Source organism: Mastomys coucha, chromosome X, assembly GCF_008632895.1.
Source record: "Mastomys coucha isolate ucsf_1 chromosome X, UCSF_Mcou_1, whole genome shotgun sequence".
NCBI classification, from domain to species: domain Eukaryota; kingdom Metazoa; phylum Chordata; class Mammalia; order Rodentia; family Muridae; genus Mastomys; species Mastomys coucha.
The window spans coordinates 62378790-62396641 of record NC_045030.1 but is presented as its reverse complement, the minus strand read 5'-3'; positions in this window follow the sequence as shown (position 1 = coordinate 62396641).

The following is a 17852-nucleotide window of genomic DNA, read 5'->3' as shown; positions in this document are numbered from 1 at the left end:
AGAAACCTTGGAGGTTCTTTGTCTCACACGGTTGTCAAGGCTTTTCTTTCTTTCTATTTTTAACTTAAATGACTGTGTATATATATATTATGTCTTCTAGTTCCCATTACAGATGGTTGTGAGCCACCATGTGGTTGCTGGGAGTTGAACTCAGGGCGTCTGGAAGAGAAGCCAATGCTCTTAACAGCTGAGCCATCTCTCCAGCCCCTGCTTTTCTTGTTTTATATTATTTTATTTTATTATTCCTTAGATGCCTACATGTTTCTAGTGAAAGACAAAAAGGAGGTGGGTCAGGATGAGAGGGGAAGTGGGGAGAAAAACTATAATCAGAATATATGTTGTATGGAAAAAGAAACTTATTTTCAATAAAAGAAAAAAGACACAGAGAAGAACAAAGTAATCTTCTAGTACATAGAGTACATAGAAGGGAAAATGAGAAAACATTTTGGATACTCATTCCCAAAACTGTTCAAAACCTTAGGTAAGCCATGGCCCTATGGGAAATCCTAATACTATGGTTCTGCTAAAGGAATACAGCAATAAAACTACTCCTAATGAAATTCTGCTATACTCATATGTCAGTGCCTTGCTCAATCATTAGCTTCTCCCTACAGTAGAACAAATACAGAGAACCACATCTGGACAATGTGAAGAGCATGAGTCTTTGGAATAGTAGAGGCTAAAGGGAATGTCTTCATTAAATCCCCTGTCTGAAGGCTCAGGAAAACCTGTGGAAAAGGAGGCAGAAATAGTGTAAGAGCCAGAAGTAGTGGCTGACTCTTCCAGATATAATAGAACTGAACTAATGCTTAAATGAACTCATATGAACAAAAAAAGCTTTCTTATGAACAATGATTTGAGAAGGAATCTGGGTGAATGAGATGTTTGAAGGAATGTTGTGGCTTTTGAATCCCTATTGTTCTCAATCGAACTGGATTGGTTTCCTATGTGTTCCTGCTCTGATTTTGTCCTGCACTGCATGGTTTAGGCACTGCATCTTCTGAATCCCTAACTGGTACTTCAAATCAGATTCAATCCATGGAAGATACCATGATCAAAGCATAGAACTGATGAGATGATAGGAAAGAGATTAATTCACCACCATATAACCCAATTGGCTATGCTTTTGTTAGTGGCTGTCATAATTTGCCAAGGGTTACAATACGTTGATGAATTCTTTCTCCATAGTTATAGGTAGCACACCTTGCTCCCTGATTCTTTCTATCCTAAACATGGCAGCAGCTTCCCTCAGTCTAACCCACCCTCAGATATACTACTTGGGTACACCATCTTAATGGTACTGGGACTCTGACTAATACAACAGTGTGTGAGAAATACAAGTCAAGAAAGGACTTCTTTTGAATTTTTTCCATCTAACAGACAGGTTTGACAAGGCCTTAAAACATGAATAACCTTCTAGTAAGTGTCTTACAATACAGGTTAATTTTAGCCTCTTACATAAAGTTCTAAAACTCTAGGAAAGGGAAATGAGAGAATGAATTATGCTGCTGACAGAGTTTTGAAGTAATACTGGATAAATTTAGAACAGAAATAGAGTCCATACTTATTGCTCTATCTGTGGACTTCATTATTTGGGATATGTAATTTCATTTCCTAATGGCTCTGACTTGGCTTAATGAAGTCAGCTAATGCTTCCCTTTAATTTTAATGGAAACTAATTTTATTTTTTCTCTGCCTTTCTAAATTATAATATCTCCTTTATCACTAAAAGAACTATAACAGATATACATGGACTTCTTAGGTGCTAAGAACCAGAACTTAATAATTTTAGCTATAGCATATAGCATATGCTAAAAGAGAGGCTAATATAAATATGAACTTCATGTCACTGTTTGGCCTCCCAATAGACAGTTCAGAATCCAAACTGGTAACTTCTTCCCCTTGTTTGGTGACATGTTCAGCTAATTCTGATAACTGATTGTTAAAACAGTATGACCAATGAGAAAGCAGTTGACCAAATGGTTATACTTGTGTCCTTCTGTGCTTGCTTTATTATAAATCATGCCCTCTTTCCTTTATGCCCACAAAGGCCCATTTATAAAGTTACATAAGGAGAAAACTCATTTTAAAATGCACCATTAAAAAAGAGTTGGGCTTATGGTTTTATTTTTTGTTTTTGTTTTGCTTTGTTTTGGCACAAAAGAAATGGCTTCTAATTGCAATTTATTTTCTAGAAAATGGAGCAAAAAAGTTCTAATTTTCTATGTACAATTTGTGGTGGACTTGCTAATGCATTTGATTTTTCTTGGCCATTCTTAAAGCACCTGCAGAGTTTAGCAAGGGAAATAACTTGACTCCTAAGTATTTACATCTTTCAGCTATTTTCTGATTTTAATTTTTTTGTATTTCTGGGCTTTGGGCCACTCCTCCATGAGGTCTGTGGAGAACTTTTAGAGCTTATCCGAGGTGAGGTTAGTAGGGCAGGTTGCTTGGCAGTCACTCTTGCTTACATTCTTCCCAGAAAAAAAGATGGTTTTCTTGGTATGCATTCTTATAAAATGCTGCCCACAATGTTAATGAATTTTAGCTTACTCCTTCAAATTCCAAGACTTCTCTGAAGAATCTATGTGGAATTTCATGAGTGGGTACCATTATCAGGCATTTGCAGTAAAAAAAATCCCAGCCTTCCAAGTGAGCACACTGAAACTCTACAAGCCTGTCCCTTAGAAAGATCCTTTTGCTGCATGTAATCTTCAGAGCAAAGAAGCATAAAGCAGACCAAAGAAGCCTTAGAATACATTTAATTCTTCCTCCTGCCTTTTGTCATACTAATTCAATGGTAAGACTTAATGAACTGGTTTTTGTTTTTTTGTTTTTTTTTTTTTTTTAGTTGCCATAATTTGTGCCCCAGCTTGCTACAGAGGAGCCTTTCAGAGCACAGACAGGGAAATAGTTTGTCATTAGCTATACTCTGGAGAAAAGAAGTACTGCATTTAGTCATCTTTCACTTTTAAGCCTTCCTAGGCCCACACCTGCCTCCAGGTCTCGAGCTCCTGTACTCCATGAGGTTAAAACAAAGAACAAAATCGAACGAAAGAGAGTGACCATTTACTGACTACCTCCTACATACCTTATGCTTGTGGTATAAGATACATATTGAATGTCATATATATCATTTAGTAAATTTGCATCAAACATTCACAAATTGGTCCTATTAGTAGGTCCATGGAAGAAATTTGAATACTCAAATCAAGGTGATTAAATTGACAAAAATGTAAATTTAATGAGATATCTGGGATTGAAACTGGTTTATCTAGCTTTCAAATCTGTTTATTTCTTATATCATCATAGCTCCCACTTTGTAAAACACTCATCTCTCTGAGATTCCTCTCCATTTTTTCTGGTTTTTATGGATGTACAATATGCCTGATAGTAAAAATATAAAAGATGATTTTCTATTCTAGCTCATTACTCTGTCTCTTAACCAGACTATACCCACACTCTGAAATAAGAAGTGACCATCATGGGCCCTAAGCCACTCTTAAGATCTCCCTGTGCTTGCTTGTGGGGGAATGTTTACGTTCTATATTAGAATATGAAGAATTGCATTTTAATGTTAATTTTCTCCCATTTAAAGCTTCTCTCAAATTATATCTCAGATAGGCATACTTTTGGCATTGTTTTGCTGCATTCTGCCTTCTTAGCCAAGAACCAAGAGCTAGACCAAAAAGACAGCAGGAAACTATAGCCATGAGAGCAAAGACACTTGATCTTCCAAGTCTCAAGGAACTGTATGGGCTGAAGATCATCTGGTAGCCTAAGGGCAGCTACTTCCTGAAATGCTGGAGGCTGCTGTTCATATAATAAGCCACATGTTTCCATTTCCCTAAAGAAGTATGACTGGCCCAAATGCACCAGCTATGCTCGATCACACTTAGGTAGGGAATGGGTAGGCAGGAAGTATGGCAGGATGGATGTTGATTCCCAATAGGACAAAGGCAGGATGTACCATAGCCTTGTGGGGGGTTGTGTTTATGAGCACTCAAGCCCAAAATTTCTATATCCAACATCCTATCAAGAAGTACCACAGTTGAATTGACCATTGACCACTTGGAATGGATACGAACAGCATATGAGCACACTAGTTTCATACCAGCTATGTTGATTTAGCAGTTCAGTTAGTCCTTTAATTTCTGTTATTAGGCAGAAATTTGAATTTTCATGTTTTTTAGGACCTACAAGAGCTGTATTGGAGACTCCTTCACAGCTGTGTGCATGAAGATTCATAAATGTTGGGACTTCTGGCTGCTTATCTAAGTGCCTTTCTTCCTTATTACTCTTTCATTTCCAGATGCTATTATCTGGCTACTTCTCCTATACAAAGTTCCTGGTGCCGTGTTAATTTTCATAATGTACTTACTGAGAAATTATGGCTATGTGTCATATCAGTTGATCCAAGTGTCAGTGAGAAAGGTTTATGCATCATTTAGTTAGTTTTTTTAAGGTAAGGTAGTACTGCTTTCGAACTTTAGGTTGCATACAATACTGGTTTGTTATTTTTTCTTACTGTTTCTTCAAATCTTTCACATAGAGGACCCCACAAATCACTGGGGGAGGGGGAATGATACTTGGCATTTCCTATCCTTCACTTCTTTTTTTTTTCTGTTCTTCAGTACCCATTTTCCCTTGTTTCCTATGTCTGGGATCAGGGAATGATTAGGCAAAATCTCTAGTTTTCCCAGAGCTTTCTCATCCCCCTCCATCCTCAAAGGCACTATGCTGACTTTGAATGAATAGAGCAAGAAACAGCTATAATGAAGGCCAGCATGGCAGTGATGCAGAAAACAAGAGAAGGTGGCTTCCGAATTGGGGCTATTTTTCTGATTCATGAAGGACAGTTATGATTAGTGAAAACAAACCAATTTTATGACAGATTTTGAAATTCATAGTTTTTGCCTGTCTCAGGACCTGGCACTTTGTCATTGTGAGACCTGTCAAAGCTTTGTTCTTTGTATCATTCATAAACTGCTCTGTCAGCTATAAGGTCTTAAGCAGCCACCTAGTTAATAAGATTCTTTTACACTGAGTTACGAAAATTGAGCCAAAAATAAAAATAAATTCTCATTAGCAAAGCTTACAGATGCATACATACAACTGTTTTCCTTGTTCATTTGAAGGGGACCTAGCAGCAAATGAACATAAGGAAAGATTAACTCTATTTTGATAAAAATATAATATTCTTCCTAATAATAAATTGGCAAACTCAAGTACAATAAACAACCCACCTTGGTATTTACCCCATATCTATACCATTCAAATGCTCTGAAAAGTATAACGAATAAAAATGTGGACAAATAAGATAGGAAGGAGATCAAAGGACCTAGATACTAAGATTCCAAATTCAGCAAATTGATAACATAGCATTCCTTTATTGCTGCTTCAACTTCCTGTTTTATGAAAAGATATTTTATTGTGATTTTCTATGAAAATCATTTTAGGAGTCTTGCTATGGTGGCTCTATGCTGTCTTCTCATCTCTCATTAATGAAGTCTCAGTTTTGACAGATTTTCAGAATCGCAGGTGCTATTTAATCATTGATTGTCTTATATCTCACCTGTATCTTCTTTTTAGACCAGATATGTTTTTAGAGCATTTAAAACATGTCCCTCTCCAAACTCCCTTCAAATTCCATATATAGGTAAGTAAACAAGATTAAGTAGCAATTTAATGGCAGATCAGAATGAGAACTTACGATTTTCTGATTTGTAGATAAGCAGTCTGCACAATGGCCAATGGTTCCTACTAGAGAGTTCTTGAGAAAGATCACATTAACTATCCCTGTAAAGGACCTATTCATCATCCATTGGTGCTTCCCATTTCAAGGGGTATCACTATAACTTCAGTGATGCCTCTTAGAAAGAATTTTCTGAAAAGCTAGTCAAAATTGCTAGCATTAGCATCAGACATCAGTTCTGGTAATATTCACGTGGTCAAAAACTTTACAATTATTAAAGCTGATGGTTTTAATTCTTGGGCTGAGGGTATCAGAGACCATTGGGCTTGCCTATCATTATTGTTCTGCTAAGTGGCCATGTTGTCAAACTACCCTGTAAATATTTATGTTTATACCTACAGATCTGTGCTGTTCTCTGTCTTGCTCAGAGAAACGCTTTTGTAGTCGGTAATGCTTAATGCAGAGGCTCATAACTGCTCAACATGCTGAGCATAAGTGACTGTGAAAGAGCAGCTCTATTTGGGACATTTATATCAACACCCTCCTCCCAAAGCTTAGAGAATGTCACAGAAGAGATGGCAGAAAAATAATAAGTGCCGGAGTATATGGACAAATTTTATAGAATTCTCTCTTCTGGATATAACATGATCCCACAGCTGATGTCATTGCCCATGTAAGACCTACACAGAAATCAAGCCAGTCAAGTTTCCAGCTTCAATGCGAAAGGCATTCATGAGTCCTGAACCCTAGTTGAAGCTATTAGCAGTTAATGACTGCTGATAGAGGGAAAGTCATTACATGGGAGGAAGTCAGCCACTGTTAGGTTACCTATGCTCCAGGGATTGGTCTCACCTTCACTGCTGTGCATATGTGTGCCTATGGGAAACTCTAATTGAATTTAGTGCATTAAAAAAAATGTAGAAAAGAAAAGAGAGTTAAAAGGGGACATGTTGTGGAGGCCTTGGGGGAATTGGAAGGGGAGTAGGGGTTAGATGCACTGAAAATAAAATGTATTCATATAAAAAATATAAAGAATAGATACATGGATATTAATCAAGCAACATCAATGCTGTAAAAAAACAAGCAACAATTTTTACTGTAGAAAACATTTCTTTAAAAATATACATAACAAATACTTATAAATATATATTTAAAATATATAATTTCATCAAATGGTAACATTAGTAACAGCTGACAATTGGATTCCAGGTATATTTAATTTTCTTTCTATATTTTTCTCCAATTGCTCTACAATAATGACTAGCAACATATTGACTAGTAAAATATATTTAACTATTTTGAGGTTTGAGATTCTCATGGTTCATAACAGAAGTGGAAAGCAATGCCAGTATTAGTTAGTGACTTTGCTTATTTTTATGTCAAACAAATGAGGCATATTTGTGCACTAATATTCCAAATTGAAAGTGATGTAATTTAATTTTTACTGTTCAAGACATCTATATATTAGGCCGTCTCTTGTCACTTGTGTTTAGGTCTTATGATCCAAGGAAGCTAGGTCAAATATAAATACTGGCTTTTTAAGGAACTGTCTGGCTAGATGTGCATCCTTACAAGATGCTACTTAATCATTTTATTTTTCCATACATCTATTAAATTGGCACTATGGTCCAAATAGAAAACATTTTGCTTTGCTTCAGTGTTATCTGCTTTTAATGAATCCCTAGAGATTTCCAGATGTAATCTTCTGCCAAATATAACTCAGTCTAACACTGGAAGACAAACACTGAACTCAGTGCACCTTGTCTGCAAAGAGATTTCCACTTGAAGTAGCAGCTTGTAACTTTTGTCACATGAATTCAATGTAGTTTATTGCTCTTGGTTCAAAATGTGCATATATTCGTCTTCAGATAAGTACTTTGTAAATATCCCATATTTGCCTTTCTTAAATGAATTCGTTGAATAGACTCAAGCTTGGTTGCTATTACAAAGTAGTTGTGTAATATATGTAAATAGTAGGAAAACAAGGAGGCAGATTTTCTGATGATAGGATGATAAATGTAATTATCATGAACTTTAGCATATTTACAGGTGATAAAAGGAATTCTATAACAAATGGTGAAACTTCTTTTCTGCAGGGCATGTTAGAATCTTTTATAGTATCATATATGTAATATAGGAACCCCATAATTGTATGTGTGTATGTATCCATACCATAGGCATATTGAGCCATATATACATATATACCATATCATATGTGTACCATATACATATGTATTTATAACTATAGATGTTTATGTGTGCATATATATACATACATGGAGATAGATAGATAGATAGGTAGATAGATAGGTAGGTAGGTAGGTAGATAGATAGATAGATAGATAGATAGATAGATAGATAGATAGATAGACAGATAGACTGGTTTATGTCATTTTGTGTAGGACTTCTTTTTCTTTCATTATTATTATTTAAGCCTGAGCATAGGCTTCGGAAGGAGAGGGGAAGAGAAGCATGTTAGAGGGAAGGAGAAATGGGGCAGTGACGGAAGAAGAAAGGAGAGGGGGAGAGAGTTTGAGAAAAATAGTGAAAGATCTAGATTCTATAATTCTAGATATGTTTTCTTAAATGGAATTTGATGAAATACTGGCTATAAGTTAATCTGCAGAAATGGTTTCAGATGTGCTGTGTGTTACATTCAAAATGATTTAAATAAACAATCATTTCATCATTTGAAACTAGGCACAGTAAATACTTTCACTAATTGATAAAACCATTACTGCTACTTACTTTCCAGAATGCTACTGTCCTTGCATCTCAGAGAAAAGCCTAGAGATTCCCAGGAAGAAGTCATTAGTGATTAGGGATCTATCATGCTTTCATGGCACACTAGACTGCCTAGGATTCACAGGAGACATGCTATGCTTATATTCAACTTTATTTGGAAAGAAAATGAACCCACTCTTTATTAAGGATGTCACATGAAAGTACATATAACAATTCAGAATGCAGTAATACTTTTCAGGTTTTGGAGAAGGTGCTGAGATGTTTAAATTGGGAGAGACTCACTTTTATGAGCATAAAGGCCTATCATCAGATTTTCCACTTGGAAGTTTCTCAGTCTTTCTGCCTTTTGTCTGTAATGATCAGGGTAGCTTCATTAGTCTGTAAGTATTCTGAAACATTAAATGTATTTTCTTCCAAATCTAGACGTTTTCTTACTTAAGACATCTACATGTGGCAACTAACTTAAAGCCTTAGAGAACTAACTAGCTCTCTTCTGCTCTATTCATTCCCCCATTTGACCTTTCTTACACATTTCCTCTCCCTCCCAACTTGATGGTTAAAAATATCTACTTCCTTTGGGCTCCAATTGAAACTGGTATTTCCAGAGCAGGGAGCCTGAACTCTCAGCCAGATTTTATGACCCTGAGTTCATTCAATTCTTACTAATGGGTCTACCTGCTTTCACCTTTCAACCTGTATTTTCTCAAAAACAAACAAACCAACCAGCCAGAAATAGCCACTTTAAAATTAAGCCAGACTGTGACACTGGCTTGCAAAAAGATGTTCAAGATTTCTCATTTCATTTTGAACAAAATCCAAAGCTTATAAAACCAGGTCTCTGCCTCTCCTGGTCAGATGTTCTGTCACTCACCACCTCATTATCTTCCCTGTGCCCATATTCACCTCTTTCCACATCTTTCCAGTCATTTCACCTCAGAGTGAGTGCTCTTCTTCCTTCATGATAAACTCTTCTCAAAATTCTACCAGACAATTTCATTCCTTATTCTAAACATCTGCCCTTCATAGGTCCAAAACCAAAGTAGCTCCATCTCATACAAGTCAGATGTTGCAGTGCTTATTTCTCCTGTATCTGAGTTGTTTAAGTTACCACCATTTCCTCTAGGTGGTTCATGTTATCTCAATTGTCAGGATTCACCTTTTGTGGTGGGATGACATGGTGAAGGGCATAGGCCCTAAGAAGAAGATGGTTGAAGTCTGAATTTTGACCCAGCCTTGTGCACTTGAGCAAAGTGTTCTGTAATGATCATCGTATAGCAAAGATTGATGACTCTTAAATGAATCACTTTTCAATTATGGTTTGAACAAATGAATATGTGCAGTCTTAAAACTGTGCCTAACACACAGTATTGCTGAACACATGTTCAATCATTGTTGCTGTGGAGATTTCTTCTATAGCTTCCACACTACTCCAAGTAAAACAGTTCTGATACAGATCAAATAAGGTAAGGGAAAGGCACAAATCAACTTGCCAGTGCATAATTATAACTTAGAAAATACACAATGTTGTATGACTGTTAGATATTTTTAATTGGGATCAATCATTGAGTCAACATGATGACCCTTATCTTTGTTTACCTCCTCTCACCCCACTCCCCCCAAAACTGCTAAACTAGGTCAGGTGTAGTGGTGCATACCTTTAATCTTAGGACTTGGACAACCAAGGCTGGTTGTAAACTATCTTGACTAGATAATGAGAAAAAAAAAGAGACAAAACAGAGCAATTACTAATACAAGCAGATAAAAGGCCTTGAGGCAGAATGTTTCTAGGAAGAAAGGCTTACCTTCAATTTTTCCTCCTTCTCATACCATCAGTGTTGTCTGTGTAATATTGTTAGTGATGCATTGTCTTCTTTCAAACTATGAATCCATACCAGTCTAGTCATGAATATGTGAAAAGATTAATAGATAATTCTTTTGTAATAAAATACATGAACTTCAGTTTAAGATAACTTAATAATGATTTTAGGTATGATTTTTATTTTAAAATAAAGTTTAATTCCATGGTTCTTTTGTTTACAGACATAGGTTAGCATGGAGATAGAAACAATCTTGCAACTATTACATTAAAAAGGATTACTGGGTTGCGACTTATGAAAACCTATTTTATCTTTTCACATGGAGGAATTCTAATTGAATACAGATAATTTACCTCTTTAAAACTTACTGAAAGCAGTAGTCTTCCTTTAGCACTCTTTCACAAAGGATGATTTGTGAATATATTTTAAGGGGGAAACTAGTAAAGAGCTGTAATTTTATAATTATATGTTTGCCACCATTATTCATAGCTAAGAGCATTCTCTCTATTTGATGGAAACAATACACTGTTTTGACTGCTCCCCCTAACAATATTTGGTAGTCACTAGCAATATAAAATGGGGTTATTTGTTCTGAGATACAATTTTATTTTTAAAAATTTATGTAATCATTTACAATGTGGCCATATTTGAAAGGGAAGGCATAATCTTTTTGATTTAGTTATCAGCGACTACTCTTAATATTATGAATTCATAGACTGTCATAGTCTAATCAGCAATAGGCTCATGTATATAAGTAAAATTTAGAAGAAGTACTAGGTATCTGTGTTGCTTCCATTTTCTGGCTATTTTGAATAGTGCAGTACCAACACAGACTTGCCAATATCTTTGAAATATATTCACTTAGAGTGTTTTGAGTTTATAACCATTGGTTGTCTTATTTCTCTTTTTAAGGACCCACCATACCTATTTCCATATTGGCCACACCAGCTGGCATACTCACCAGCAATTAATAAGGATTCTTCTTTCTGTATAACTTCATCAGCATTTGTTACCATTTTTTTATGCCAGTCATTTTGAATGGAATGAAATAGACTCTCAGAGAAGCTTTAAGTCTCTCTAATGCCTATAGATGTGGATCTTTTTACAAACATTTAGTGGGCACGTGGCGTTCACCCCTTCTAGAACTGTCTATTCAGTACATTGTAGTACTTTACATTTTCTATACGTGAATTTCTTGTCTGGTGTATAGCTGGCAGACTTTCCCCCACTCAATAGGCTGCCTTTATACTGGTGATACTTTCTTTGCTGTGAAGAAACAAAAACATTGCGTACAACTTTATTGGTCAATTTGTGAGATGATTTTTTTCCTATTGAATTCCTTTAAAGAAAGTCTTTTTTGAAGTGAAAGACCTAAATTGTTGTGGATAGCCTTGGTGCTGTTGTATTTTGGTGATAATTCAGCTTTCCCAGGAGAGGCTGTCTGGAACGAGGAATGTGTCACATATTCAGGTGAGTCTTTGTAAACCATCCCCTAATGAACAAAGGAATCAATCACTGGGCAAGTAGGCAGGAATTTGGGTTGGATGGAGGATGAGAGGAAGCAGGAGAGAGTTAGGTGTTTTTTACACCTAACAGGATAAGACAAGGATAGTGAGCGGCAAGATGTAGCTACTAGTGGGTTCCAGAGAGAAAGTTAGAGCAGCAAAGCATGGGTTTGCCAGTTGTGTACCACAAAGGCCATGGAGATTTGAAGCATGGGGCTGGCATGGTCGCAATCTGCCAGTGGGAACTTAGTGAGCTAGGTGGAGAGATTTTGGAACTCTGAGTCAGAGTCTTCACAAGATACGAACAGGCTGGCCATTGCCAGCTAGAACTGGCCGGCGAGACCACCAGGGCTGAGTAGCTGGGTGTAGCACAGGAACTTGCCGTTCTTTTTAATATTTCCTGCAACACTATACAATAAAAACATTAAAAGACTGAACGAAGATATCAAAGAAGACACCAAAAGATCGAGAGACTTCCCATGTGCATAGGTTGCTAGAATTAATATTGGGAAAACAGTCATTTAACAGAAGCAATCTACAGATTCAGTACACTCCCAACCAAAAGGTCAAGATCTTTCTTCACAGACACAGGAAGAGTCTCAAAAATTGTATGGAGACACAAAAGACCAAGGATATCCAAAACAACCATGAATACAAACCTGGTACAAAAATAGGAAGCTGTTTGCACCTATGTCTAAATATTTAATTCAATTCCTTGATCAACATGCCTGTTTTTATGCCAATACCATGCTGTTTTTATTATTCTAGGTGTATAATACAACTTGAAATTTGGGATAGTGATACATCTAGACGTTCTTTTATTATTTAGTATTGTTGTTAACTATTTTCTCTGTCTCTCTGTCTCTATTTGACTGTTTCTCTTTCTCTATCTGTCTCTGTCTCTTGGTCTCTTTGTCTCTGTCTGTCTCTGTCTCTATCTCTCTCTCTCTCTCTGTGTGTGTGTGTGTGTGTGTGTGTCTATTTTCATATGAAGTTCAAAATTGTTATTCAATTTCTTTGAAGAATTGTGTTGGATTTTTAATGGGGTTTGCATCGAATCTAGATTGCTTTTGGTAGGGTGGCCATTTTCACACTGTTAACCCTACCAATAAGCATGGAGTTCTTTCCATCTTCAGGTGTAATCCTCAGTTTCTTTTTTAAATTTCTTCAAGTTTTCACTATACAAGTCTTTCACTAGCTTGGTTAGAACTATTACAAGATGTAATTTGAGGACATGATAAAAGGTATTATTTCCTGATTTTCTTCTCAGTACATCTGTCATTTGTATATAGAAAGGCATAAAGTCCCCCCCTAACTAAGATATTATTTGTAATTGATACCTGCTTGGAAAGAGGAAAATCAATTTTCTTCAAAGGAGTGTCACAATGTACTCCATGCCAGGAGTAGTTGGCCAACACAAGATGAATTCAGTGATGTGTGTGTGTGTGTGTTTGTGTGTGCTTTTTGTATGTTTATTTTTGTAGGGCTGGGTAGGGAGGTGGAGAACATCTGGGAAGTTTTGGGAGAGAGACAAGAATATGATCAAAATACTTTTTGTATGACAAGACTGAAATAAAAATTGTTCACCACTTGTACTCATCATGGAAACAAATAGTAAAATTAAATTGGGATTTCATCAGAATGGCTGAAAGTAAGAAAACAAAAAACAACAAACACTGGTGAGGTGTAAGGAACAAGAACCTTTATACACTGTTTCTAAAAGTATAAATTGATGCAGCTACTGTGGAAATCAGTGTGGTTGTTAATCAGAAAAGTAGAAATTGATCTACGATATGAACCAACTATAGCACTCTTGGGCATAATAATACCCCAAAGACTCTATTTCCTACTACAAAAACTGATGTTCATCCATGTTCATAACTGCCATATCCCCAATAATGAGGACACTGAAACAGCCTGATGTTCATTAACTGATGAATGGGCAATGAAGTGTGGTACCTATATACAATAGAAATTTATTCAGTTGTAAAGAAAAAGGTTTAAACAGAGAGAGGGATTGGAGGGTAAGACAGAGAAGTAGATAGAGATAACTAACACTGAAAAATTATACAAAAACCCTAAGTAGAAACCTACTATTTTATAAGCTTCATATATATTTGTGAATATATAATATGTGTTATATATGCATGTAAATTATATCCTTGTATTTATTCATTTGAAAGAGTTTAATTAGAGTTGCTCTATACATAGTCTAATGTTCCTCTCTGAAGTCAAATAAAAAGTTCATTGTCAGTTGTGGAATATATCCCTTCATGTCATTGGTCCATTATGTCCTAGAGAGCCTCCCCCCACCCCAGAACAATACAAGTTGCCTGCCACTGTTCTTGGGTTCACTAGAATCTGATGGTATGACTCTATTGCTAAAGACACCAGAGACTTTGGTCAAAGAACATGGGGGAATCAAGTTTGTATTGACCAGGAAGCTTCCTCTTTGCTGGCTAGATTTCATAGCACCAGAAGGTGCTACATAGGCTGTTGGGGAGAAAATGGCATCCCAGTCTTAGCCAGCTGTGAATCATGCCAGGTACTAATCTACAGTAATAACCAGTATGACAAAATATGCTTGGGGTGTGAAAGTAGCACAAATGTTTTGGCACACAGTAATAAGTAATTTTTAAATATGTTTGCTTTCTGGGATGAGTTTACTGTTTTACCAATATTTGTTTCTCATATACATAAATTGAGATAGTTGCCTAGTTAAACAATGAATTAGAAAAATAAAAGTGATCTAGGATGCACAGAATTACCCATGTGCTTTTTCTTTTTAAATTAGATTCTCTGAAATTCACTGAGAAAAATAAACTAAGGGCATTATGGGGTATGTGAGGCTTTTACTGGTGACAAAATTATGTGGCACTTTTTTTTCATAGACTGTTTGTATTCATGTTTACCTCCAGCAAGTGTGCCTGTCATGTTTTTTTTTTTGAATGATGTTAGAACATTTTTTGATTAAGTGTGATTTCATAGAACTTACTAAATGCTTTTTAATAAATTACAGAATTTAATTGCTAACTAACTATCTCTTTGCACCTGTTTTTATTTGTTTCAGGTAATCAGTCTGTAATTTACAAAGACCATAGCCCACAAGCTTCATGCTGGATCTTGAGGGTCCATAATTAAGGTTAATGAGGTTGTCATCTTTGAAAAATTCACAATTTAAATCAGGGGCTATCTTTTTGTCTTCAGATAACTGGAAGCAAATTATACTAGATACCCAGCTCATGAAATGAGCAAAAAATTGTACATGAGCTGGAGAAAACTGGTTACCCATTTTAACATTGGCATTTGAAAATCTCCTTTCTTGGTGTACCAGTGCAAAGGGTTGTTAGCATGGCATCTATGTTTACAATGGCATATCAAATTGGAAAGGCAAGGAGAGTAGCATCAAATGTTAATTGCAAGACACAATGCTGCTGAGAAACCTAGATAGCTAGATGGATAAATATTCCTTTATGTTAATGCTCTTAATAAAACACCTGCAGAAGCTTGTGAATACCAAACCAATTCAAACATAACTCATGAAAACCATCCACAGGGCTTGGGATATATACAACTTATACCAAAATTAATAAACATTCACAAAGGAGTTATTTTACAGAAAACTATATCTAGTGAGATTATGCAGTAAAATACTTGCATTTCTAATTTTCAAACTATTGGCCACATCAAATGGAAAGCTAACTTCTAGCTACACCATGCAAAAGACTTTCTGAGGAAATGTGCCCAAAGTAGAACCATCTGTAGAAACTTAGTAATGACTTTTAGCTTGTACTGCAAGCACACTTAATAAGAAATAAAGAACTAAAGGGAAGACAATTTCAAAGAAAGCTAAACAGTGAGGAATAGAACTATATGCATTAGTATAATTATCTAATGATTAGATTTGTATTCTCTTGCAATAGGATATCATCATTAGAATTGGAAACCAGAAGACAAAACAAGCTCCAGGACAGCTTTTTTCCCCTCATTTTGAAGAATTAAAAAAATTATATTAATCTTCTTGTCTCTTATTTGACATCACAGTTGCATAAACTAAAAGAGGCTCCTTTGAAAAATGGGGAGTAGGCTCTAGATATTTTTACTTTAGTTCTAATAAATCATCCACTGAAAGTGTTTCTAACATATTTGTTCATTTATGGAAAAGACAGTGAGTTCAAGGAATGGCGTTTCTATTGCCAACTCGAGTAAATGTAGCAGCAAGCCTGGACTCAGAAATGAGATAAAAATCTCTTTGTAGTCCATTAAGCAATTCACAAAAAATAATTTCTCGGCATAGGAATTTCACTCTGTGAGCAATATAAATAACAATACTAATGTCAGGAAGTCTAAATGATGTTTGCTAATTTAGTACAGTCCACAAGTCCCAAATTTAATAAAATCTAAATTCACTCTAATTTGGCTCACTCCCATCATGGGAGAACCTTTTAAACCTTATTGGTTTTCAATGAGTTTTCATTAGTGATTTTTATAAGGTGTCTCAGAATTCTGGTTATTATCATTTTAAAGCAATGATAACAATTTAAAGATAGCAATTAAATTACTTTATCTCCTATCAGCCCATATTTTCCTAATAATATACTATAGACCAGATTTTAAGGCATATTAAACAGTGCTCTTCTTTGGGAGAATACTTTCCATTTAATTATATTAAGACCAAAAATGTGCATATGTGCATACATCAAAAATCACATCAGTAGAAGTGAAAGGAAGGGTTGGATGACAGTCTACCGATTTATAGTCTATAATTGTTAGGTTTTAATCTCATTTATACTTTCTAGAAGCTGTTTCAAAGGTCTAGGATTAAACAATAGCACCTTATAATCTTGGGAATTAAAAAGCACCACACTCTGCTTGTATTTGTGAAGTCAGGAAGGAAAAGAAGGCACTTTGGAAGACAAATCAAGCAACTATCTTTCTACTTGGTTGGATAAAAGCATTACAACTTTACCCTATGTTCCTCAAAGAAATGCTTTCTGAACTTCAATGGACAGGGGTGAGGACATAGATTTCAATTGTATAATGTTCTTTGATAAATCCATGTTACCTCTGTAATATCTGAATAGCCACAAAAATAATTTCTGATTATCAAGGGAGGTTGGAGAAAAGCAATCACTAAAGTAAATGGCAGACAGTATAAATAGAAGGGATCAGGAACTAAATCCACCACTATTCAAATATGAGCAGTGCTGATGCTTAAAATGTCCATTCTGCTGCACAACAGGAAATTTAACATCAGAATAATTTTGTACCTGAAGATCTATCAGCATGAGAATCTCTTTTATAAGAGTTTATAATAAACTATAATAGAGTTGCATGAGCACAAGAACACTAAAGGTTACAGCACTGATAGACTCCAAATAAGGAACAGAGTAATTGAGGTCCTACTGTGGCATATATGTGTCACTTCAATCCAGATCATCAGAGAAAATTCTTAAACTTTTCATTAACATAGGAACTTCCCTGAGGACCAAGCTATACCACTCCTGGGCATATACCCAGAAGATGCTCCAACATGTAACAAGTTCACATGCTCCACTATGTTCATAGCAGCCTTATTTATAATAGCCAGAAGCTGGAAAGAACCCAGATGTTCCTCAACAGAGGAATGGATACAGAAAATGTGGTACATACATACAATGGAGTACTACTCAGCTATTAAAAACAATGACTTCATGAATTTTGAAGGCAAATGGATGGAATTAGAAAATATCCTGAGTGAGGTAACCCAATCACAAAAGAACGCACATGATATGTACTCACTGACAAGTGGAAATTAGCCAAAAAGAAGCTCAGAATACCCACAATACAACTCACAGACCATATGAAACACAAGAAGAAAGATCACACCAAAGTGTGAATGCTACAATCCTACTCAATAGGGGAAAGAGAATAATCTATAGGAAGTAGAGGGAGAGAGGGATCTGGGAAGGTGAGAGGAGGGGGAGGGAAAATGGGGGCCAGTTCAGATATGGGAGGAGATTGGAGAGAAGTATGGAGGGTCATAAATGTGAAAGATGTGTAGGAGAGGAGGAATTGGGGGAGAGCCACTAGAAAGTCCCAGATACCAGA